Source organism: Sinohyriopsis cumingii, chromosome 17, assembly GCF_028554795.1.
Source record: "Sinohyriopsis cumingii isolate HCF-2022 chromosome 17, ASM2855479v2, whole genome shotgun sequence".
NCBI classification, from domain to species: Eukaryota; Metazoa; Mollusca; class Bivalvia; order Unionida; family Unionidae; genus Sinohyriopsis; species Sinohyriopsis cumingii.
Genome location: NC_142977.1, coordinates 24,444,143 through 24,467,928, shown reverse-complemented (window position 1 = coordinate 24,467,928; position 23,786 = coordinate 24,444,143). Strand labels below are relative to the sequence as shown.

At 40.9% G+C, this 23,786-nt stretch overlaps 12 non-coding genes and 2 pseudogenes across 12 annotated transcripts; all 14 read left to right on the top strand.

Annotated features, from left to right (window-relative positions):
* Nucleotides 1-982: 982 nt before the first annotated feature.
* LOC149778214 (U1 spliceosomal RNA) lies at nt 983-1,146 on the top strand. Its single transcript, XR_016415873.1, has one exon. It is a non-coding gene; the product is annotated as a U1 spliceosomal RNA (small nuclear RNA).
* A 1,455-nt stretch (nt 1,147-2,601) lies between these two features.
* Nucleotides 2,602-2,765, top strand: LOC149778213 (U1 spliceosomal RNA). Its single transcript, XR_016415872.1, has one exon. It is a non-coding gene; the product is annotated as a U1 spliceosomal RNA (small nuclear RNA).
* Nucleotides 2,766-4,222: 1,457 nt separating this feature from the next.
* On the top strand, nt 4,223-4,386 carry LOC149778212 (U1 spliceosomal RNA). The gene has a single exon (XR_016415871.1). It is a non-coding gene; the product is annotated as a U1 spliceosomal RNA (small nuclear RNA).
* A 1,461-nt stretch (nt 4,387-5,847) lies between these two features.
* Nucleotides 5,848-6,011, top strand: LOC149778211 (U1 spliceosomal RNA). Its single transcript, XR_016415904.1, has one exon. It is a non-coding gene; the product is annotated as a U1 spliceosomal RNA (small nuclear RNA).
* A 1,473-nt stretch (nt 6,012-7,484) lies between these two features.
* Nucleotides 7,485-7,648, top strand: LOC149778210 (U1 spliceosomal RNA). The gene has a single exon (XR_016415870.1). It is a non-coding gene; the product is annotated as a U1 spliceosomal RNA (small nuclear RNA).
* Nucleotides 7,649-9,103: 1,455 nt separating this feature from the next.
* LOC149778209 (U1 spliceosomal RNA) lies at nt 9,104-9,267 on the top strand. The gene has a single exon (XR_016415902.1). It is a non-coding gene; the product is annotated as a U1 spliceosomal RNA (small nuclear RNA).
* A 1,479-nt stretch (nt 9,268-10,746) lies between these two features.
* On the top strand, nt 10,747-10,910 carry LOC149778208 (U1 spliceosomal RNA). The gene has a single exon (XR_016415869.1). It is a non-coding gene; the product is annotated as a U1 spliceosomal RNA (small nuclear RNA).
* A 1,461-nt stretch (nt 10,911-12,371) lies between these two features.
* Nucleotides 12,372-12,522, top strand: LOC149778207 (U1 spliceosomal RNA; annotated as a pseudogene).
* Nucleotides 12,523-13,983: 1,461 nt separating this feature from the next.
* LOC149778206 (U1 spliceosomal RNA) lies at nt 13,984-14,147 on the top strand. The gene has a single exon (XR_016415731.1). It is a non-coding gene; the product is annotated as a U1 spliceosomal RNA (small nuclear RNA).
* Nucleotides 14,148-15,632: 1,485 nt separating this feature from the next.
* Nucleotides 15,633-15,796, top strand: LOC149778205 (U1 spliceosomal RNA). Its single transcript, XR_016415868.1, has one exon. It is a non-coding gene; the product is annotated as a U1 spliceosomal RNA (small nuclear RNA).
* A 1,461-nt stretch (nt 15,797-17,257) lies between these two features.
* Nucleotides 17,258-17,408, top strand: LOC149778204 (U1 spliceosomal RNA; annotated as a pseudogene).
* A 1,461-nt stretch (nt 17,409-18,869) lies between these two features.
* LOC149778203 (U1 spliceosomal RNA) lies at nt 18,870-19,033 on the top strand. Its single transcript, XR_016415720.1, has one exon. It is a non-coding gene; the product is annotated as a U1 spliceosomal RNA (small nuclear RNA).
* Nucleotides 19,034-20,518: 1,485 nt separating this feature from the next.
* On the top strand, nt 20,519-20,682 carry LOC149778202 (U1 spliceosomal RNA). The gene has a single exon (XR_016415867.1). It is a non-coding gene; the product is annotated as a U1 spliceosomal RNA (small nuclear RNA).
* A 1,463-nt stretch (nt 20,683-22,145) lies between these two features.
* On the top strand, nt 22,146-22,309 carry LOC149778201 (U1 spliceosomal RNA). The gene has a single exon (XR_016416019.1). It is a non-coding gene; the product is annotated as a U1 spliceosomal RNA (small nuclear RNA).
* Nucleotides 22,310-23,786: the final 1,477 nt, after the last annotated feature.

Here is a 23,786-nt window from a genome sequence, read left to right as displayed (position 1 = left end):
CAAGTTTTATTTTCACAGAACTTCTCTGCAGTAGAGAGAGAGAGAGAGAGAGAGAGAGAGAGAGAGAGAGAGAGAGAAACAATATCTTCAAATAACAGGAACAACTTCGTTAATACAGCAAGCTTGTTGTCCTTATCAAAAGCAGTGACAGCTTCATCATAAGTCTCCTTGTAGAGATCATCTGCATCATCAGTTACTTCTGTATCAGCAGCACTTTCAACAATCCAAAGCTTCTAGACTCGGAGTACGGCGAAGCGTAGCTGGCCAATCAGTGGCACAAAGATTTCAAATTTAATAAAACAGAGGAAACAAATAGTAGTATTCCTTTGACCTGACAAGTCGATTTGCAGTGGTTCATAGCAAAAGAGGTTGATGCACTGCAACCTCAAATTTATACCTGCATTTTTCATTTATGACACCAAGCGATCTTGCCAGTGCAAACACAATCCCTTTCCCTACGTAACAGTTCGGGAAAGCATTGTGTACTAAACAGCTGGATGTGATTGACCATAGTTCTTGCTAGACGACTATTGCTATTTCACTGTCGACTTGCTGTGAAGTAACTATGGGAGGTCAATGGCTGATATCAGTTTCAAGAACAAGACAAGCCCGAAACGCGGAATTGAAAAATGTATCCATATATTTAATTAAAAAACCATAATAGCTGAAAAATACGCACCGTTGCCTCAAGTTAAGAAATTTGCCAGGGGCCAATATACGAAACTATCCCCTGCCGTCCGAGCAAACCTATATAGCATATATCCACCGTAAAAGAAACTGAAATTGCAAATAAAGGACTATTTGAAGTCATTTCAGTTACTTTTGTAATGTTGAAACATAAGCTATAAAGTTATTCGGAATACTAAGACATCAGCAGTACCATGGCCCTGAATCGTTTTAATTTATTTTCATTACTTAGAGGCACACTTCCTACTCCAGACACAAATGTCAGTTGATAAACGTCAGTAAACGTCAAGAAATCATACTTACCTGGACCAGGGAGTACCGTGATCAGCTAGGCGGTTTCCCCAGGATGAGGCCTTTCCATTGCACTTCGGTTGGGCTGAAACCTGCGATCACCCCAAATGTGGGTGACTCGGGGTCGTTATTTATTAGTGTGGGGGTCTGCGTTCGCGCTAACCCCTGATAATTCAATTAAAAATAACCAATAATCTCAAGCTTATGACAAAATTAGTCTGGATGTCTCTGATTAGCACGTGCCAATCGATAATGTTATTATTTCTTACACTGCTCTTTCAAGGGGTGGGTACCCCGGGTGGTCTAAATAGCCCACCATTACGGATCGCGGCCATCTCACCTGTCTGCGTGTGTTTGAGTTTCGGATTTGGCCCATGTGGTTATCAGAGAAAGCTTGCCAGTATGTTATCATGGGTCGGGAGTTCTTTCCGTTCAGTTTTCTTCTCCCGGGTTCTTCCTCCACCATTTATATTGCCTGCCATGCATAGCCTATCTTGTGCTGAAAAATGGCATTAAACCCTACAACAAACAACTTTCAAAGAGCCATCTCACAACGAACGTGTGAAATATCTTTGAGTAACAGCGATCCAGCATATTTGTGAGAGAAAGAAAGGAAGAAAGAGAAATAAATGGAAACATGCTTACTGGATTCGACGAAAATCAAGTTTTATTTTCACAGAACTTCTCTGCAGTAGAGAGAGAGAGAGAGAGAGAGAGAAACAATATCTTCAAATAACAGGAACAACTTCGTTAATACAGCAAGCTTGTTGTCCTTATCAAAAGCAGTGACAGCTTCATCATAAGTCTCATTGTAGAGATCATCTGCATCATCAGTTACTTCTGTATCAGCAGCACTTTCAACAATCCAAAGCTTCTAGACTCGGAGTACGGCGAAGCGTAGCTGGCCAATCAGTGGCACAAAGATTTCAAATTTAATAAAACAGAGGAAACAAATAGTAGTATTCCTTTGACCTGACAAGTCGATTTGCAGTGGTTCATAGCAAAAGAGGTTGATGCACTGCAACCTCAAATTTATACCTGCATTTTTCATTTATGACACCAAGCGATCTTGCCAGTGCAAACACAATCCCTTTCCCTACGTAACAGTTCGGGAAAGTATTGTGTACTAAACAGCTGGATGTGATTGACCATAGTTCTTGCTAGACGACTATTGCTATTTCACTGTCGACTTGCTGTGAAGTAACTATGGGAGGTCAATGGCTGATATCAGTTTCAAGAACAAGACAAGCCCGAAACGCGGAATTGAAAAATGTATCCATATATTTAATTAAAAAACCATAATAGCTGAAAAATACGCACCGTTGCCTCAAGTTAAGAAATTTGCCAGGGGCCAATATACGAAACTATCCCCTGCCGTCCGAGCAAACCTATATAGCATATATCCACCGTAAAAGAAACTGAAATTGCAAATAAAGGACTATTTGAAGACATTTCAGTTACTTTTGTAATGTTGAAACATAAGCTATAAAGTTATTCGGAATACTAAGACATCAGCAGTACCATGGCCCTGAATCGTTTTAATTTATTTTCATTACTTAGAGGCACACTTCCTACTCCAGACACAAATGTCAGTTGATAAACGTCAGTAAACGTCAAGAAATCATACTTACCTGGACCAGGGAGTACCGTGATCAGCTAGGCGGTTTCCCCAGGATGAGGCCTTTCCATTGCACTTCGGTTGGGCTGAAACCTGCGATCACCCCAAATGTGGGTGACTCGGGGTCGTTATTTATTAGTGTGGGGGTCTGCGTTCGCGCTAACCCCTGATAATTCAATTAAAAATAACCAATAATCTCAAGCTTATGACAAAATTAGTCTGGATGTCTCTGATTAGCACGTGCCAATCGATAATGTTATTATTTCTTACACTGCTCTTTCAAGGGGTGGGTACCCCGGGTGGTCTAAATAGCCCACCATTACGGATCGCGGCCATCTCACCTGTCTGCGTGTGTTTGAGTTTCGGATTTGGCCCATGTGGTTATCAGAGAAAGCTTGCCAGTATGTTATCATGGGTCGGGAGTTCTTTCCGTTCAGTTTTCTTCTCCCGGGTTCTTCCTCCACCATTTATATTGCCTGCCATGCATAGCCTATCTTGTGCTGAAAAATGGCATTAAACCCTACAACAAACAACTTTCAAAGAGCCATCTCACAACGAACGTGTGAAATATCTTTGAGTAACAGCGATCCAGCATATTTGTGAGAGAAAGAAAGGAAGAAAGAGAAATAAATGGAAACATGCTTACTGGATTCGACGAAAATCAAGTTTTATTTTCACAGAACTTCTCTGCAGTAGAGAGAGAGAGAGAGAGAGAGAGAGAAACAATATCTTCAAATAACAGGAACAACTTCGTTAATACAGCAAGCTTGTTGTCCTTATCAAAAGCAGTGACAGCTTCATCATAAGTCTCATTGTAGAGATCATCTGCATCATCAGTTACTTCTGTATCAGCAGCACTTTCAACAATCCAAAGCTTCTAGACTCGGAGTACGGCGAAGCGTAGCTGGCCAATCAGTGGCACAAAGATTTCAAATTTAATAAAACAGAGGAAACAAATAGTAGTATTCCTTTGACCTGACAAGTCGATTTGCAGTGGTTCATAGCAAAAGAGGTTGATGCACTGCAACCTCAAATTTATACCTGCATTTTTCATTTATGACACCAAGCGATCTTGCCAGTGCAAACACAATCCCTTTCCCTACGTAACAGTTCGGGAAAGCATTGTGTACTAAACAGCTGGATGTGATTGACCATAGTTCTTGCTAGACGACTATTGCTATTTCACTGTCGACTTGCTGTGAAGTAACTATGGGAGGTCAATGGCTGATATCAGTTTCAAGAACAAGACAAGCCCGAAACGCGGAATTGAAAAATGTATCCATATATTTAATTAAAAAACCATAATAGCTGAAAAATACGCACCGTTGCCTCAAGTTAAGAAATTTGCCAGGGGCCAATATACGAAACTATCCCCTGCCGTCCGAGCAAACCTATATAGCATATATCCACCGTAAAAGAAACTGAAATTGCAAATAAAGGACTATTTGAAGACATTTCAGTTACTTTTGTAATGTTGAAACATAAGCTATAAAGTTATTCGGAATACTAAGACATCAGCAGTACCATGGCCCTGAATCGTTTTAATTTATTTTCATTACTTAGAGGCACACTTCCTACTCCAGACACAAATGTCAGTTGATAAACGTCAGTAAACGTCAAGAAATCATACTTACCTGGACCAGGGAGTACCGTGATCAGCTAGGCGGTTTCCCCAGGATGAGGCCTTTCCATTGCACTTCGGTTGGGCTGAAACCTGCGATCACCCCAAATGTGGGTGACTCGGGGTCGTTATTTATTAGTGTGGGGGTCTGCGTTCGCGCTAACCCCTGATAATTCAATTAAAAATAACCAATAATCTCAAGCTTATGACAAAATTAGTCTGGATGTCTCTGATTAGCACGTGCCAATCGATAATGTTATTATTTCTTACACTGCTCTTTCAAGGGGTGGGTACCCCGGGTGGTCTAAATAGCCCACCATTACGGATCGCGGCCATCTCACCTGTCTGCGTGTGTTTGAGTTTCGGATTTGGCCCATGTGGTTATCAGAGAAAGCTTGCCAGTATGTTATCATGGGTCGGGAGTTCTTTCCGTTCATTTTTCTTCTCCCGGGTTCTTCCTCCACCATTTATATTGCCTGCCATGCATAGCCTATCTTGTGCTGAAAAATGGCATTAAACCCTACAACAAACAACTTTCAAAGAGCCATCTCACAACGAACGTGTGAAATATCTTTGAGTAACAGCGATCCAGCATATTTGTGAGAGAAAGAAAGGAAGAAAGAGAAATAAATGGAAACATGCTTACTGGATTCGACGAAAATCAAGTTTTATTTTCACAGAACTTCTCTGCAGTAGAGAGAGAGAGAGAGAGAGAGAGAGAGAGAAACAATATCTTCAAATAACAGGAACAACTTCGTTAATACAGCAAGCTTGTTGTCCTTATCAAAAGCAGTGACAGCTTCATCATAAGTCTCATTGTAGAGATCATCTGCATCATCAGTTACTTCTGTATCAGCAGCACTTTCAACAATCCAAAGCTTCTAGACTCGGAGTACGGCGAAGCGTAGCTGGCCAATCAGTGGCACAAAGATTTCAAATTTAATAAAACAGAGGAAACAAATAGTAGTATTCCTTTGACCTGACAAGTCGATTTGCAGTGGTTCATAGCAAAAGAGGTTGATGCACTGCAACCTCAAATTTATACCTGCATTTTTCATTTATGACACCAAGCGATCTTGCCAGTGCAAACACAATCCCTTTCCCTACGTAACAGTTCGGGAAAGCATTGTGTACTAAACAGCTGGATGTGATTGACCATAGTTCTTGCTAGACGACTATTGCTATTTCACTGTCGACTTGCTGTGAAGTAACTATGGGAGGTCAATGGCTGATATCAGTTTCAAGAACAAGACAAGCCCGAAACGCGGAATTGAAAAATGTATCCATATATTTAATTAAAAAACCATAATAGCTGAAAAATACGCACCGTTGCCTCAAGTTAAGAAATTTGCCAGGGGCCAATATACGAAACTATCCCCTGCCGTCCGAGCAAACCTATATAGCATATATCCACCGTAAAAGAAACTGAAATTGCAAATAAAGGACTATTTGAAGACATTTCAGTTACTTTTGTAATGTTGAAACATAAGCTATAAAGTTATTCGGAATACTAAGACATCAGCAGTACCATGGCCCTGAATCGTTTTAATTTATTTTCATTACTTAGAGGCACACTTCCTACTCCAGACACAAATGTCAGTTGATAAACGTCAGTAAACGTCAAGAAATCATACTTACCTGGACCAGGGAGTACCGTGATCAGCTAGGCGGTTTCCCCAGGATGAGGCCTTTCCATTGCACTTCGGTTGGGCTGAAACCTGCGATTACCCCAAATGTGGGTGACTCGGGGTCGTTATTTATTAGTGTGGGGGTCTGCGTTCGCGCTAACCCCTGATAATTCAATTAAAAATAACCAATAATCTCAAGCTTATGACAAAATTAGTCTGGATGTCTCTGATTAGCACGTGCCAATCGATAATGTTATTATTTCTTACACTGCTCTTTCAAGGGGTGGGTACCCCGGGTGGTCTAAATAGCCCACCATTACGGATCGCGGCCATCTCACCTGTCTGCGTGTGTTTGAGTTTCGGATTTGGCCCATGTGGTTATCAGAGAAAGCTTGCCAGTATGTTATCATGGGTCGGGAGTTCTTTCCGTTCATTTTTCTTCTCCCGGGTTCTTCCTCCACCATTTATATTGCCTGCCATGCATAGCCTATCTTGTGCTGAAAAATGGCATTAAACCCTACAACAAACAACTTTCAAAGAGCCATCTCACAACGAACGTGTGAAATATCTTTGAGTAACAGCGATCCAGCATATTTGTGAGAGAAAGAAAGGAAGAAAGAGAAATAAATGGAAACATGCTTACTGGATTCGACGAAAATCAAGTTTTATTTTCACAGAACTTCTCTGCAGTAGAGAGAGAGAGAGAGAGAGAGAGAGAGAGAGAGAGAGAGAGAAACAATATCTTCAAATAACAGGAACAACTTCGTTAATACAGCAAGCTTGTTGTCCTTATCAAAAGCAGTGACAGCTTCATCATAAGTCTCATTGTAGAGATCATCTGCATCATCAGTTACTTCTGTATCAGCAGCACTTTCAACAATCCAAAGCTTCTAGACTCGGAGTACGGCGAAGCGTAGCTGGCCAATCAGTGGCACAAAGATTTCAAATTTAATAAAACAGAGGAAACAAATAGTAGTATTCCTTTGACCTGACAAGTCGATTTGCAGTGGTTCATAGCAAAAGAGGTTGATGCACTGCAACCTCAAATTTATACCTGCATTTTTCATTTATGACACCAAGCGATCTTGCCAGTGCAAACACAATCCCTTTCCCTACGTAACAGTTCGGGAAAGCATTGTGTACTAAACAGCTGGATGTGATTGACCATAGTTCTTGCTAGACGACTATTGCTATTTCACTGTCGACTTGCTGTGAAGTAACTATGGGAGGTCAATGGCTGATATCAGTTTCAAGAACAAGACAAGCCCGAAACGCGGAATTGAAAAATGTATCCATATATTTAATTAAAAAACCATAATAGCTGAAAAATACGCACCGTTGCCTCAAGTTAAGAAATTTGCCAGGGGCCAATATACGAAACTATCCCCTGCCGTCCGAGCAAACCTATATAGCATATATCCACCGTAAAAGAAACTGAAATTGCAAATAAAGGACTATTTGAAGACATTTCAGTTACTTTTGTAATGTTGAAACATAAGCTATAAAGTTATTCGGAATACTAAGACATCAGCAGTACCATAGCCCTGAATCGTTTTAATTTATTTTCATTACTTAGAGGCACACTTCCTACTCCAGACACAAATGTCAGTTGATAAACGTCAGTAAACGTCAAGAAATCATACTTACCTGGACCAGGGAGTACCGTGATCAGCTAGGCGGTTTCCCCAGGATGAGGCCTTTCCATTGCACTTCGGTTGGGCTGAAACCTGCGATCACCCCAAATGTGGGTGACTCGGGGTCGTTATTTATTAGTGTGGGGGTCTGCGTTCGCGCTAACCCCTGATAATTCAATTAAAAATAACCAATAATCTCAAGCTTATGACAAAATTAGTCTGGATGTCTCTGATTAGCACGTGCCAATCGATAATGTTATTATTTCTTACACTGCTCTTTCAAGGGGTGGGTACCCCGGGTGGTCTAAATAGCCCACCATTACGGATCGCGGCCATCTCACCTGTCTGCGTGTGTTTGAGTTTCGGATTTGGCCCATGTGGTTATCAGAGAAAGCTTGCCAGTATGTTATCATGGGTCGGGAGTTCTTTCCGTTCAGTTTTCTTCTCCCGGGTTCTTCCTCCACCATTTATATTGCCTGCCATGCATAGCCTATCTTGTGCTGAAAAATGGCATTAAACCCTACAACAAACAACTTTCAAAGAGCCATCTCACAACGAACGTGTGAAATATCTTTGAGTAACAGCGATCCAGCATATTTGTGAGAGAAAGAAAGGAAGAAAGAGAAATAAATGGAAACATGCTTACTGGATTCGACGAAAATCAAGTTTTATTTTCACAGAACTTCTCTGCAGTAGAGAGAGAGAGAGAGAGAGAGAGAAACAATATCTTCAAATAACAGGAACAACTTCGTTAATACAGCAAGCTTGTTGTCCTTATCAAAAGCAGTGACAGCTTCATCATAAGTCTCATTGTAGAGATCATCTGCATCATCAGTTACTTCTGTATCAGCAGCACTTTCAACAATCCAAAGCTTCTAGACTCGGAGTACGGCGAAGCGTAGCTGGCCAATCAGTGGCACAAAGATTTCAAATTTAATAAAACAGAGGAAACAAATAGTAGTATTCCTTTGACCTGACAAGTCGATTTGCAGTGGTTCATAGCAAAAGAGGTTGATGCACTGCAACCTCAAATTTATACCTGCATTTTTCATTTATGACACCAAGCGATCTTGCCAGTGCAAACACAATCCCTTTCCCTACGTAACAGTTCGGGAAAGCATTGTGTACTAAACAGCTGGATGTGATTGACCATAGTTCTTGCTAGACGACTATTGCTATTTCACTGTCGACTTGCTGTGAAGTAACTATGGGAGGTCAATGGCTGATATCAGTTTCAAGAACAAGACAAGCCCGAAACGCGGAATTGAAAAATGTATCCATATATTTAATTAAAAAACCATAATAGCTGAAAAATACGCACCGTTGCCTCAAGTTAAGAAATTTGCCAGGGGCCAATATACGAAACTATCCCCTGCCGTCCGAGCAAACCTATATAGCATATATCCACCGTAAAAGAAACTGAAATTGCAAATAAAGGACTATTTGAAGACATTTCAGTTACTTTTGTAATCTTGAAACATAAGCTATAAAGTTATTCGGAATACTAAGACATCAGCAGTACCATGGCCCTGAATCGTTTTAATTTATTTTCATTACTTAGAGGCACACTTCCTACTCCAGACACAAATGTCAGTTGATAAACGTCAGTAAACGTCAAGAAATCATACTTACCTGGACCAGGGAGTACCGTGATCAGCTAGGCGGTTTCCCCAGGATGAGGCCTTTCCATTGCACTTCGGTTTGGCTGAAACCTGCGATCACCCCAAATGTGGGTGACTCGAGGTCGTTATTTATTAGTGTGGGGGTCTGCGTTCGCGCTAACCCCTGATAATTCAATTAAAAATAACCAATAATCTCAAGCTTATGACAAAATTAGTCTGGATGTCTCTGATTAGCACGTGCCAATCGATAATGTTATTATTTCTTACACTGCTCTTTCAAGGGGTGGGTACCCCGGGTGGTCTAAATAGCCCACCATTACGGATCGCGGCCATCTCACCTGTCTGCGTGTGTTTGAGTTTCGGATTTGGCCCATGTGGTTATCAGAGAAAGCTTGCCAGTATGTTTTCATGGGTCGGGAGTTCTTTCCGTTCATTTTTCTTCTCCCGGGTTCTTCCTCCACCATTTATATTGCCTGCCATGCATAGCCTATCTTGTGCTGAAAAATGGCATTAAACCCTACAACAAACAACTTTCAAAGAGCCATCTCACAACGAACGTGTGAAATATCTTTGAGTAACAGCGATCCAGCATATTTGTGAGAGAAAGAAAGGAAGAAAGAGAAATAAATGGAAACATGCTTACTGGATTCGACGAAAATCAAGTTTTATTTTCACAGAACTTCTCTGCAGTAGAGAGAGAGAGAGAGAGAGAGAGAGAGAGAGAGACAGAGAGAGAGAGAAACAATATCTTCAAATAACAGGAACAACTTCGTTAATACAGCAAGCTTGTTGTCCTTATCAAAAGCAGTGACAGCTTCATCATAAGTCTCATTGTAGAGATCATCTGCATCATCAGTTACTTCTGTATCAGCAGCACTTTCAACAATCCAAAGCTTCTAGACTCGGAGTACGGCGAAGCGTAGCTGGCCAATCAGTGGCACAAAGATTTCAAATTTAATAAAACAGAGGAAACAAATAGTAGTATTCCTTTGACCTGACAAGTCGATTTGCAGTGGTTCATAGCAAAAGAGGTTGATGCACTGCAACCTCAAATTTATACCTGCATTTTTCATTTATGACACCAAGCGATCTTGCCAGTGCAAACACAATCCCTTTCCCTACGTAACAGTTCGGGAAAGCATTGTGTACTAAACAGCTGGATGTGATTGACCATAGTTCTTGCTAGACGACTATTGCTATTTCACTGTCGACTTGCTGTGAAGTAACTATGGGAGGTCAATGGCTGATATCAATTTCAAGAACAAGACAAGCCCGAAACGCGGAATTGAAAAATGTATCCATATATTTAATTAAAAAACCATAATAGCTGAAAAATACGCACCGTTGCCTCAAGTTAAGAAATTTGCCAGGGGCCAATATACGAAACTATCCCCTGCCGTCCAAGCAAACCTATATAGCATATATCCACCGTAAAAGAAACTGAAATTGCAAATAAAGGACTATTTGAAGACATTTCAGTTACTTTTGTAATGTTGAAACATAAGCTATAAAGTTATTCGGAATACTAAGACATCAGCAGTACCATGGCCCTGAATCGTTTTAATTTATTTTCATTACTTAGAGGCACACTTCCTACTCCAGACACAAATGTCAGTTGATAAACGTCAGTAAACGTCAAGAAATCATACTTACCTGGACCAGGGAGTACCGTGATCAGCTAGGCGGTTTCCCCAGGATGAGGCCTTTCCATTGCACTTCGGTTGGGCTGAAACCTGCGATCACCCCAAATGTGGGTGACTCGGGGTCGTTATTTATTAGTGTGGGGGTCTGCGTTCGCGCTAACCCCTGATAATTCAATTAAAAATAACCAATAATCTCAAGCTTATGACAAAATTAGTCTGGATGTCTCTGATTAGCACGTGCCAATCGATAATGTTATTATTTCTTACACTGCTCTTTGAAGGGGTGGGTACCCCGGGTGGTCTAAATAGCCCACCATTACGGATCGCGGCCATCTCACCTGTCTGCGTGTGTTTGAGTTTCGGATTTGGCCCATGTGGTTATCAGAGAAAGCTTGCCAGTATGTTATCATGGGTCGGGAGTTCTTTCCGTTCATTTTTCTTCTCCCGGGTTCTTCCTCCACCATTTATATTGCCTGCCATGCATAGCCTATCTTGTGCTGAAAAATGGCATTAAACCCTACAACAAACAACTTTCAAAGAGCCATCTCACAACGAACGTGTGAAATATCTTTGAGTAACAGCGATCCAGCATATTTGTGAGAGAAAGAAAGGAAGAAAGAGAAATAAATGGAAACATGCTTACTGGATTCGACGAAAATCAAGTTTTATTTTCACAGAACTTCTCTGCAGTAGAGAGAGAGAGAGAGAGAGAGAGAGAGAGAAACAATATCTTCAAATAACAGGAACAACTTCGTTAATACAGCAAGCTTGTTGTCCTTATCAAAAGCAGTGACAGCTTCATCATAAGTCTCATTGTAGAGATCATCTGCATCATCAGTTACTTCTGTATCAGCAGCACTTTCAACAATCCAAAGCTTCTAGACTCGGAGTACGGCGAAGCGTAGCTGGCCAATCAGTGGCACAAAGATTTCAAATTTAATAAAACAGAGGAAACAAATAGTAGTATTCCTTTGACCTGACAAGTCGATTTGCAGTGGTTCATAGCAAAAGAGGTTGATGCACTGCAACCTCAAATTTATACCTGCATTTTTCATTTATGACACCAAGCGATCTTGCCAGTGCAAACACAATCCCTTTCCCTACGTAACAGTTCGGGAAAGCATTGTGTACTAAACAGCTGGATGTGATTGACCATAGTTCTTGCTAGACGACTATTGCTATTTCACTGTCGACTTGCTGTGAAGTAACTATGGGAGGTCAATGGCTGATATCAGTTTCAAGAACAAGACAAGCCCGAAACGCGGAATTGAAAAATGTATCCATATATTTAATTAAAAAACCATAATAGCTGAAAAATACGCACCGTTGCCTCAAGTTAAGAAATTTGCCAGGGGCCAATATACGAAACTATCCCCTGCCGTCCGAGCAAACCTATATAGCATATATCCACCGTAAAAGAAACTGAAATTGCAAATAAAGGACTATTTGAAGACATTTCAGTTACTTTTGTAATGTTGAAACATAAGCTATAAAGTTATTCGGAATACTAAGACATCAGCAGTACCATGGCCCTGAATCGTTTTAATTTATTTTCATTACTTAGAGGCACACTTCCTACTCCAGACACAAATGTCAGTTGATAAACGTCAGTAAACGTCAAGAAATCATACTTACCTGGACCAGGGAGTACCGTGATCAGCTAGGATGAGGCCTTTCCATTGCACTTCGGTTGGGCTGAAACCTGCGATCACCCCAAATGTGGGTGACTCGGGGTCGTTATTTATTAGTGTGGGGGTCTGCGTTCGCGCTAACCCCTGATAATTCAATTAAAAATAACCAATAATCTCAAGCTTATGACAAAATTAGTCTGGATGTCTCTGATTAGCACGTGCCAATCGATAATGTTATTATTTCTTACACTGCTCTTTCAAGGGGTGGGTACCCCGGGTGGTCTAAATAGCCCACCATTACGGATCGCGGCCATCTCACCTGTCTGCGTGTGTTTGAGTTTCGGATTTGGCCCATGTGGTTATCAGAGAAAGCTTGCCAGTATGTTTTCATGGGTCGGGAGTTCTTTCCGTTCATTTTTCTTCTCCCGGGTTCTTCCTCCACCATTTATATTGCCTGCCATGCATAGCCTATCTTGTGCTGAAAAATGGCATTAAACCCTACAACAAACAACTTTCAAAGAGCCATCTCACAACGAACGTGTGAAATATCTTTGAGTAACAGCGATCCAGCATATTTGTGAGAGAAAGAAAGGAAGAAAGAGAAATAAATGGAAACATGCTTACTGGATTCGACGAAAATCAAGTTTTATTTTCACAGAACTTCTCTGCAGTAGAGAGAGAGAGAGAGAGAGAGAGAGAGAGAAACAATATCTTCAAATAACAGGAACAACTTCGTTAATACAGCAAGCTTGTTGTCCTTATCAAAAGCAGTGACAGCTTCATCATAAGTCTCATTGTAGAGATCATCTGCATCATCAGTTACTTCTGTATCAGCAGCACTTTCAACAATCCAAAGCTTCTAGACTCGGAGTACGGCGAAGCGTAGCTGGCCAATCAGTGGCACAAAGATTTCAAATTTAATAAAACAGAGGAAACAAATAGTAGTATTCCTTTGACCTGACAAGTCGATTTGCAGTGGTTCATAGCAAAAGAGGTTGATGCACTGCAACCTCAAATTTATACCTGCATTTTTCATTTATGACACCAAGCGATCTTGCCAGTGCAAACACAATCCCTTTCCCTACGTAACAGTTCGGGAAAGCATTGTGTACTAAACAGCTGGATGTGATTGACCATAGTTCTTGCTAGACGACTATTGCTATTTCACTGTCGACTTGCTGTGAAGTAACTATGGGAGGTCAATGGCTGATATCAGTTTCAAGAACAAGACAAGCCCGAAACGCGGAATTGAAAAATGTATCCATATATTTAATTAAAAAACCATAATAGCTGAAAAATACGCACCGTTGCCTCAAGTTAAGAAATTTGCCAGGGGCCAATATACGAAACTATCCCCTGCCGTCCGAGCAAACCTATATAGCATATATCCACCGTAAAAGAAACTGAAATTGCAAATAAAGGACTATTTGAAGACATTTCAGTTACTTTTGTAATGTTGAAACATAAGCTATAAAGTTATTCGGAATACTAAGACATCAGCAGTACCATGGCCCTGAATCGTTTTAATTTATTTTCATTACTTAGAGGCACACTTCCTACTCCAGACACAAATGTCAGTTGATAAACGTCAGTAAACGTCAAGAAATCATACTTACCTGGACCAGGGAGTACCGTGATCAGCTAGGCGGTTTCCCCAGGATGAGGCCTTTCCATTGCACTTCGGTTGGGCTGAAACCTGCGATCACCCCAAATGTGGGTGACTCGAGGTCGTTATTTATTAGTGTGGGGGTCTGCGTTCGCGCTAACCCCTGATAATTCAATTAAAAATAACCAATAATCTCAAGCTTATGACAAAATTAGTCTGGATGTCTCTGATTAGCACGTGCCAATCGATAATGTTATTATTTCTTACACTGCTCTTTCTAGGGGTGGGTACCCCGGGTGGTCTAAATAGCCCACCATTACGGATCGCGGCCATCTCACCTGTCTGCGTGTGTTTGAGTTTCGGATTTGGCCCATGTGGTTATCAGAGAAAGCTTGCCAGTATGTTTTCATGGGTCGGGAGTTCTTTCCGTTCATTTTTCTTCTCCCGGGTTCTTCCTCCACCATTTATATTGCCTGCCATGCATAGCCTATCTTGTGCTGAAAAATGGCATTAAACCCTACAACAAACAACTTTCAAAGAGCCATCTCACAACGAACGTGTGAAATATCTTTGAGTAACAGCGATCCAGCATATTTGTGAGAGAAAGAAAGGAAGAAAGAGAAATAAATGGAAACATGCTTACTGGATTCGACGAAAATCAAGTTTTATTTTCACAGAACTTCTCTGCAGTAGAGAGAGAGAGAGAGAGAGAGAGAGAGAGAGAGAGAGAGACAGAGAGAGAGAGAAACAATATCTTCAAATAACAGGAACAACTTCGTTAATACAGCAAGCTTGTTGTCCTTATCAAAAGCAGTGACAGCTTCATCATAAGTCTCATTGTAGAGATCATCTGCATCATCAGTTACTTCTGTATCAGCAGCACTTTCAACAATCCAAAGCTTCTAGACTCGGAGTACGGCGAAGCGTAGCTGGCCAATCAGTGGCACAAAGATTTCAAATTTAATAAAACAGAGGAAACAAATAGTAGTATTCCTTTGACCTGACAAGTCGATTTGCAGTGGTTCATAGCAAAAGAGGTTGATGCACTGCAACCTCAAATTTATACCTGCATTTTTCATTTATGACACCAAGCGATCTTGCCAGTGCAAACACAATCCCTTTCCCTACGTAACAGTTCGGGAAAGCATTGTGTACTAAACAGCTGGATGTGATTGACCATAGTTCTTGCTAGACGACTATTGCTATTTCACTGTCGACTTGCTGTGAAGTAACTATGGGAGGTCAATGGCTGATATCAATTTCAAGAACAAGACAAGCCCGAAACGCGGAATTGAAAAATGTATCCATATATTTAATTAAAAAACCATAATAGCTGAAAAATACGCACCGTTGCCTCAAGTTAAGAAATTTGCCAGGGGCCAATATACGAAACTATCCCCTGCCGTCCAAGCAAACCTATATAGCATATATCCACCGTAAAAGAAACTGAAATTGCAAATAAAGGACTATTTGAAGACATTTCAGTTACTTTTGTAATGTTGAAACATAAGCTATAAAGTTATTCGGAATACTAAGACATCAGCAGTACCATGGCCCTGAATCGTTTTAATTTATTTTCATTACTTAGAGGCACACTTCCTACTCCAGACACAAATGTCAGTTGATAAACGTCAGTAAACGTCAAGAAATCATACTTACCTGGACCAGGGAGTACCGTGATCAGCTAGGCGGTTTCCCCAGGATGAGGCCTTTCCATTGCACTTCGGTTGGGCTGAAACCTGCGATCACCCCAAATGTGGGTGACTCGGGGTCGTTATTTATTAGTGTGGGGGTCTGCGTTCGCGCTAACCCCTGATAATTCAATTAAAAATAACCAATAATCTCAAGCTTATGACAAAATTAGTCTGGATGTCTCTGATTAGCACGTGCCAATCGATAATGTTATTATTTCTTACACTGCTCTTTGAAGGGGTGGGTACCCCGGGTGGTCTAAATAGCCCACCATTACGGATCGCGGCCATCTCACCTGTCTGCGTGTGTTTGAGTTTCGGATTTGGCCCATGTGGTTATCAGAGAAAGCTTGCCAGTATGTTATCATGGGTCGGGAGTTCTTTCCGTTCATTTTTCTTCTCCCGGGTTCTTCCTCCACCATTTATATTGCCTGCCATGCATAGCCTATCTTGTGCTGAAAAATGGCATTAAACCCTACAACAAACAACTTTCAAAGAGCCATCTCACAACGAACGTGTGAAATATCTTTGAGTAACAGCGATCCAGCATATTTGTGAGAGAAAGAAAGGAAGAAAGAGAAATAAATGGAAACATGCTTACTGGATTCGACGAAAATCAAGTTTTATTTTCACAGAACTTCTCTGCAGTAGAGAGAGAGAGAGAGAGAGAGAGAGAGAGAAACAATATCTTCAAATAACAGGAACAACTTCGTTAATACAGCAAGCTTGTTGTCCTTATCAAAAGCAGTGACAGCTTCATCATAAGTCTCATTGTAGAGATCATCTGCATCATCAGTTACTTCTGTATCAGCAGCACTTTCAACAATCCAAAGCTTCTAGACTCGGAGTACGGCGAAGCGTAGCTGGCCAATCAGTGGCACAAAGATTTCAAATTTAATAAAACAGAGGAAACAAATAGTAGTATTCCTTTGACCTGACAAGTCGATTTGCAGTGGTTCATAGCAAAAGAGGTTGATGCACTGCAACCTCAAATTTATACCTGCATTTTTCATTTATGACACCAAGCGATCTTGCCAGTGCAAACACAATCCCTTTCCCTACGTAACAGTTCGGGAAAGCATTGTGTACTAAACAGCTGGATGTGATTGACCATAGTTCTTGCTAGACGACTATTGCTATTTCACTGTCGACTTGCTGTGAAGTAACTATGGGAGGTCAATGGCTGATATCAGTTTCAAGAACAAGACAAGCCCGAAACGCGGAATTGAAAAATGTATCCATATATTTAATTAAAAAACCATAATAGCTGAAAAATACGCACCGTTGCCTCAAGTTAAGAAATTTGCCAGGGGCCAATATACGAAACTATCCCCTGCCGTCCGAGCAAACCTATATAGCATATATCCACCGTAAAAGAAACTGAAATTGCAAATAAAGGACTATTTGAAGACATTTCAGTTACTTTTGTAATGTTGAAACATAAGCTATAAAGTTATTCGGAATACTAAGACATCAGCAGTACCATGGCCCTGAATCGTTTTAATTTATTTTCATTACTTAGAGGCACACTTCCTACTCCAGACACAAATGTCAGTTGATAAACGTCAGTAAACGTCAAGAAATCATACTTACCTGGACCAGGGAGTACCGTGATCAGCTAGGATGAGGCCTTTCCATTGCACTTCGGTTGGGCTGAAACCTGCGATCACCCCAAATGTGGGTGACTCGGGGTCGTTATTTATTAGTGTGGGGGTCTGCGTTCGCGCTAACCCCTGATAATTCAATTAAAAATAACCAATAATCTCAAGCTTATGACAAAATTAGTCTGGATGTCTCTGATTAGCACGTGCCAATCGATAATGTTATTATTTCTTACACTGCTCTTTCAAGGGGTGGGTACCCCGGGTGGTCTAAATAGCCCACCATTACGGATCGCGGCCATCTCACCTGTCTGCGTGTGTTTGAGTTTCGGATTTGGCCCATGTGGTTATCAGAGAAAGCTTGCCAGTATGTTTTCATGGGTCGGGAGTTCTTTCCGTTCATTTTTCTTCTCCCGGGTTCTTCCTCCACCATTTATATTGCCTGCCATGCATAGCCTATCTTGTGCTGAAAAATGGCATTAAACCCTACAACAAACAACTTTCAAAGAGCCATCTCACAACGAACGTGTGAAATATCTTTGAGTAACAGCGATCCAGCATATTTGTGAGAGAAAGAAAGGAAGAAAGAGAAATAAATGGAAACATGCTTACTGGATTCGACGAAAATCAAGTTTTATTTTCACAGAACTTCTCTGCAGTAGAGAGAGAGAGAGAGAGAGAGAGAGAGAGAAACAATATCTTCAAATAACAGGAACAACTTCGTTAATACAGCAAGCTTGTTGTCCTTATCAAAAGCAGTGACAGCTTCATCATAAGTCTCATTGTAGAGATCATCTGCATCATCAGTTACTTCTGTATCAGCAGCACTTTCAACAATCCAAAGCTTCTAGACTCGGAGTACGGCGAAGCGTAGCTGGCCAATCAGTGGCACAAAGATTTCAAATTTAATAAAACAGAGGAAACAAATAGTAGTATTCCTTTGACCTGACAAGTCGATTTGCAGTGGTTCATAGCAAAAGAGGTTGATGCACTGCAACCTCAAATTTATACCTGCATTTTTCATTTATGACACCAAGCGATCTTGCCAGTGCAAACACAATCCCTTTCCCTACGTAACAGTTCGGGAAAGCATTGTGTACTAAACAGCTGGATGTGATTGACCATAGTTCTTGCTAGACGACTATTGCTATTTCACTGTCGACTTGCTGTGAAGTAACTATGGGAGGTCAATGGCTGATATCAGTTTCAAGAACAAGACAAGCCCGAAACGCGGAATTGAAAAATGTATCCATATATTTAATTAAAAAACCATAATAGCTGAAAAATACGCACCGTTGCCTCAAGTTAAGAAATTTGCCAGGGGCCAATATACGAAACTATCCCCTGCCGTCCGAGCAAACCTATATAGCATATATCCACCGTAAAAGAAACTGAAATTGCAAATAAAGGACTATTTGAAGACATTTCAGTTACTTTTGTAATGTTGAAACATAAGCTATAAAGTTATTCGGAATACTAAGACATCAGCAGTACCATGGCCCTGAATCGTTTTAATTTATTTTCATTACTTAGAGGCACACTTCCTACTCCAGACACAAATGTCAGTTGATAAACGTCAGTAAACGTCAAGAAATCATACTTACCTGGACCAGGGAGTACCGTGATCAGCTAGGCGGTTTCCCCAGGATGAGGCCTTTCCATTGCACTTCGGTTGGGCTGAAACCTGCGATCACCCCAAATGTGGGTGACTCGAGGTCGTTATTTATTAGTGTGGGGGTCTGCGTTCGCGCTAACCCCTGATAATTCAATTAAAAATAACCAATAATCTCAAGCTTATGACAAAATTAGTCTGGATGTCTCTGATTAGCACGTGCCAATCGATAATGTTATTATTTCTTACACTGCTCTTTCTAGGGGTGGGTACCCCGGGTGGTCTAAATAGCCCACCATTACGGATCGCGGCCATCTCACCTGTCTGCGTGTGTTTGAGTTTCGGATTTGGCCCATGTGGTTATCAGAGAAAGCTTGCCAGTATGTTTTCATGGGTCGGGAGTTCTTTCCGTTCATTTTTCTTCTCCCGGGTTCTTCCTCCACCATTTATATTGCCTGCCATGCATAGCCTATCTTGTGCTGAAAAATGGCATTAAACCCTACAACAAACAACTTTCAAAGAGCCATCTCACAACGAACGTGTGAAATATCTTTGAGTAACAGCGATCCAGCATATTTGTGAGAGAAAGAAAGGAAGAAAGAGAAATAAATGGAAACATGCTTACTGGATTCGACGAAAATCAAGTTTTATTTTCACAGAACTTCTCTGCAGTAGAGAGAGAGAGAGAGAGAGAGAGAGAGAGAGAGAGAGAGACAGAGAGAGAGAGAAACAATATCTTCAAATAACAGGAACAACTTCGTTAATACAGCAAGCTTGTTGTCCTTATCAAAAGCAGTGACAGCTTCATCATAAGTCTCATTGTAGAGATCATCTGCATCATCAGTTACTTCTGTATCAGCAGCACTTTCAACAATCCAAAGCTTCTAGACTCGGAGTACGGCGAAGCGTAGCTGGCCAATCAGTGGCACAAAGATTTCAAATTTAATAAAACAGAGGAAACAAATAGTAGTATTCCTTTGACCTGACAAGTCGATTTGCAGTGGTTCATAGCAAAAGAGGTTGATGCACTGCAACCTCAAATTTATACCTGCATTTTTCATTTATGACACCAAGCGATCTTGCCAGTGCAAACACAATCCCTTTCCCTACGTAACAGTTCGGGAAAGCATTGTGTACTAAACAGCTGGATGTGATTGACCATAGTTCTTGCTAGACGACTATTGCTATTTCACTGTCGACTTGCTGTGAAGTAACTATGGGAGGTCAATGGCTGATATCAATTTCAAGAACAAGACAAGCCCGAAACGCGGAATTGAAAAATGTATCCATATATTTAATTAAAAAACCATAATAGCTGAAAAATACGCACCGTTGCCTCAAGTTAAGAAATTTGCCAGGGGCCAATATACGAAACTATCCCCTGCCGTCCAAGCAAACCTATATAGCATATATCCACCGTAAAAGAAACTGAAATTGCAAATAAAGGACTATTTGAAGACATTTCAGTTACTTTTGTAATGTTGAAACATAAGCTATAAAGTTATTCGGAATACTAAGACATCAGCAGTACCATGGCCCTGAATCGTTTTAATTTATTTTCATTACTTAGAGGCACACTTCCTACTCCAGACACAAATGTCAGTTGATAAACGTCAGTAAACGTCAAGAAATCATACTTACCTGGACCAGGGAGTACCGTGATCAGCTAGGCGGTTTCCCCAGGATGAGGCCTTTCCATTGCACTTCGGTTGGGCTGAAACCTGCGATCACCCCAAATGTGGGTGACTCGGGGTCGTTATTTATTAGTGTGGGGGTCTGCGTTCGCGCTAACCCCTGACAATTCAATTAAAAATAACCAATAATCTCAAGCTTATGACAAAATTAGTCTGGATGTCTCTGATTAGCACGTGCCAATCGATAATGTTATTATTTCTTACACTGCTCTTTCAAGGGGTGGGTACCCCGGGTGGTCTAAATAGCCCACCATTACGGATCGCGGCCATCTCACCTGTCTGCGTGTGTTTGAGTTTCGGATTTGGCCCATGTGGTTATCAGAGAAAGCTTGCCAGTATGTTATCATGGGTCGGGAGTTCTTTCCGTTCATTTTTCTTCTCCCGGGTTCTTCCTCCACCATTTATATTGCCTGCCATGCATAGCCTATCTTGTGCTGAAAAATGGCATTAAACCCTACAACAAACAACTTTCAAAGAGCCATCTCACAACGAACGTGTGAAATATCTTTGAGTAACAGCGATCCAGCATATTTGTGAGAGAAAGAAAGGAAGAAAGAGAAATAAATGGAAACATGCTTACTGGATTCGACGAAAATCAAGTTTTATTTTCACAGAACTTCTCTGCAGTAGAGAGAGAGAGAGAGAGAGAGAGAGAGAGAGAAACAATATCTTCAAATAACAGGAACAACTTCGTTAATACAGCAAGCTTGTTGTCCTTATCAAAAGCAGTGACAGCTTCATCATAAGTCTCATTGTAGAGATCATCTGCATCATCAGTTACTTCTGTATCAGCAGCACTTTCAACAATCCAAAGCTTCTAGACTCGGAGTACGGCGAAGCGTAGCTGGCCAATCAGTGGCACAAAGATTTCAAATTTAATAAAACAGAGGAAACAAATAGTAGTATTCCTTTGACCTGACAAGTCGATTTGCAGTGGTTCATAGCAAAAGAGGTTGATGCACTGCAACCTCAAATTTATACCTGCATTTTTCATTTATGACACCAAGCGATCTTGCCAGTGCAAACACAATCCCTTTCCCTACGTAACAGTTCGGGAAAGCATTGTGTACTAAACAGCTGGATGTGATTGACCATAGTTCTTGCTAGACGACTATTGCTATTTCACTGTCGACTTGCTGTGAAGTAACTATGGGAGGTCAATGGCTGATATCAGTTTCAAGAACAAGACAAGCCCGAAACGCGGAATTGAAAAATGTATCCATATATTTAATTAAAAAACCATAATAGCTGAAAAATACGCACCGTTGCCTCAAGTTAAGAAATTTGCCAGGGGCCAATATACGAAACTATCCCCTGCCGTCCGAGCAAACCTATATAGCATATATCCACCGTAAAAGAAACTGAAATTGCAAATAAAGGACTATTTGAAGACATTTCAGTTACTTTTGTAATGTTGAAACATAAGCTATAAAGTTATTCGGAATACTAAGACATCAGCAGTACCATGGCCCTGAATCGTTTTAATTTATTTTCATTACTTAGAGGCACACTTCCTACTCCAGACACAAATGTCAGTTGATAAACGTCAGTAAACGTCAAGAAATCATACTTACCTGGACCAGGGAGTACCGTGATCAGCTAGGCGGTTTCCCCAGGATGAGGCCTTTCCATTGCACTTCGGTTGGGCTGAAACCTGCGATCACCCCAAATGTGGGTGACTCGAGGTCGTTATTTATTAGTGTGGGGGTCTGCGTTCGCGCTAACCCCTGATAATTCAATTAAAAATAACCAATAATCTCAAGCTTATGACAAAATTAGTCTGGATGTCTCTGATTAGCACGTGCCAATCGATAATGTTATTATTTCTTACACTGCTCTTTCAAGGGGTGGGTACCCCGGGTGGTCTAAATAGCCCACCATTACGGATCGCGGCCATCTCACCTGTCTGCGTGTGTTTGAGTTTCGGATTTGGCCCATGTGGTTATCAGAGAAAGCTTGCCAGTATGTTTTCATGGGTCGGGAGTTCTTTCCGTTCATTTTTCTTCTCCCGGGTTCTTCCTCCACCATTTATATTGCCTGCCATGCATAGCCTATCTTGTGCTGAAAAATGGCATTAAACCCTACAACAAACAACTTTCAAAGAGCCATCTCACAACGAACGTGTGAAATATCTTTGAGTAACAGCGATCCAGCATATTTGTGAGAGAAAGAAAGGAAGAAAGAGAAATAAATGGAAACATGCTTACTGGATTCGACGAAAATCAAGTTTTATTTTCACAGAACTTCTCTGCAGTAGAGAGAGAGAGAGAGAGAGAGAGAGAGAGAGAGAGAGAGACAGAGAGAGAGAGAAACAATATCTTCAAATAACAGGAACAACTTCGTTAATACAGCAAGCTTGTTGTCCTTATCAAAAGCAGTGACAGCTTCATCATAAGTCTCATTGTAGAGATCATCTGCATCATCAGTTACTTCTGTATCAGCAGCACTTTCAACAATCCAAAGCTTCTAGACTCGGAGTACGGCGAAGCGTAGCTGGCCAATCAGTGGCACAAAGATTTCAAATTTAATAAAACAGAGGAAACAAATAGTAGTATTCCTTTGACCTGACAAGTCGATTTGCAGTGGTTCATAGCAAAAGAGGTTGATGCACTGCAACCTCAAATTTATACCTGCATTTTTCATTTATGACACCAAGCGATCTTGCCAGTGCAAACACAATCCCTTTCCCTACGTAACAGTTCGGGAAAGCATTGTGTACTAAACAGCTGGATGTGATTGACCATAGTTCTTGCTAGACGACTATTGCTATTTCACTGTCGACTTGCTGTGAAGTAACTATGGGAGGTCAATGGCTGATATCAATTTCAAGAACAAGACAAGCCCGAAACGCGGAATTGAAAAATGTATCCATATATTTAATTAAAAAACCATAATAGCTGAAAAATACGCACCGTTGCCTCAAGTTAAGAAATTTGCCAGGGGCCAATATACGAAACTATCCCCTGCCGTCCAAGCAAACCTATATAGCATATATCCACCGTAAAAGAAACTGAAATTGCAAATAAAGGACTATTTGAAGACATTTCAGTTACTTTTGTAATGTTGAAACATAAGCTATAAAGTTATTCGGAATACTAAGACATCAGCAGTACCATGGCCCTGAATCGTTTTAATTTATTTTCATTACTTAGAGGCACACTTCCTACTCCAGACACAAATGTCAGTTGATAAACGTCAGTAAACGTC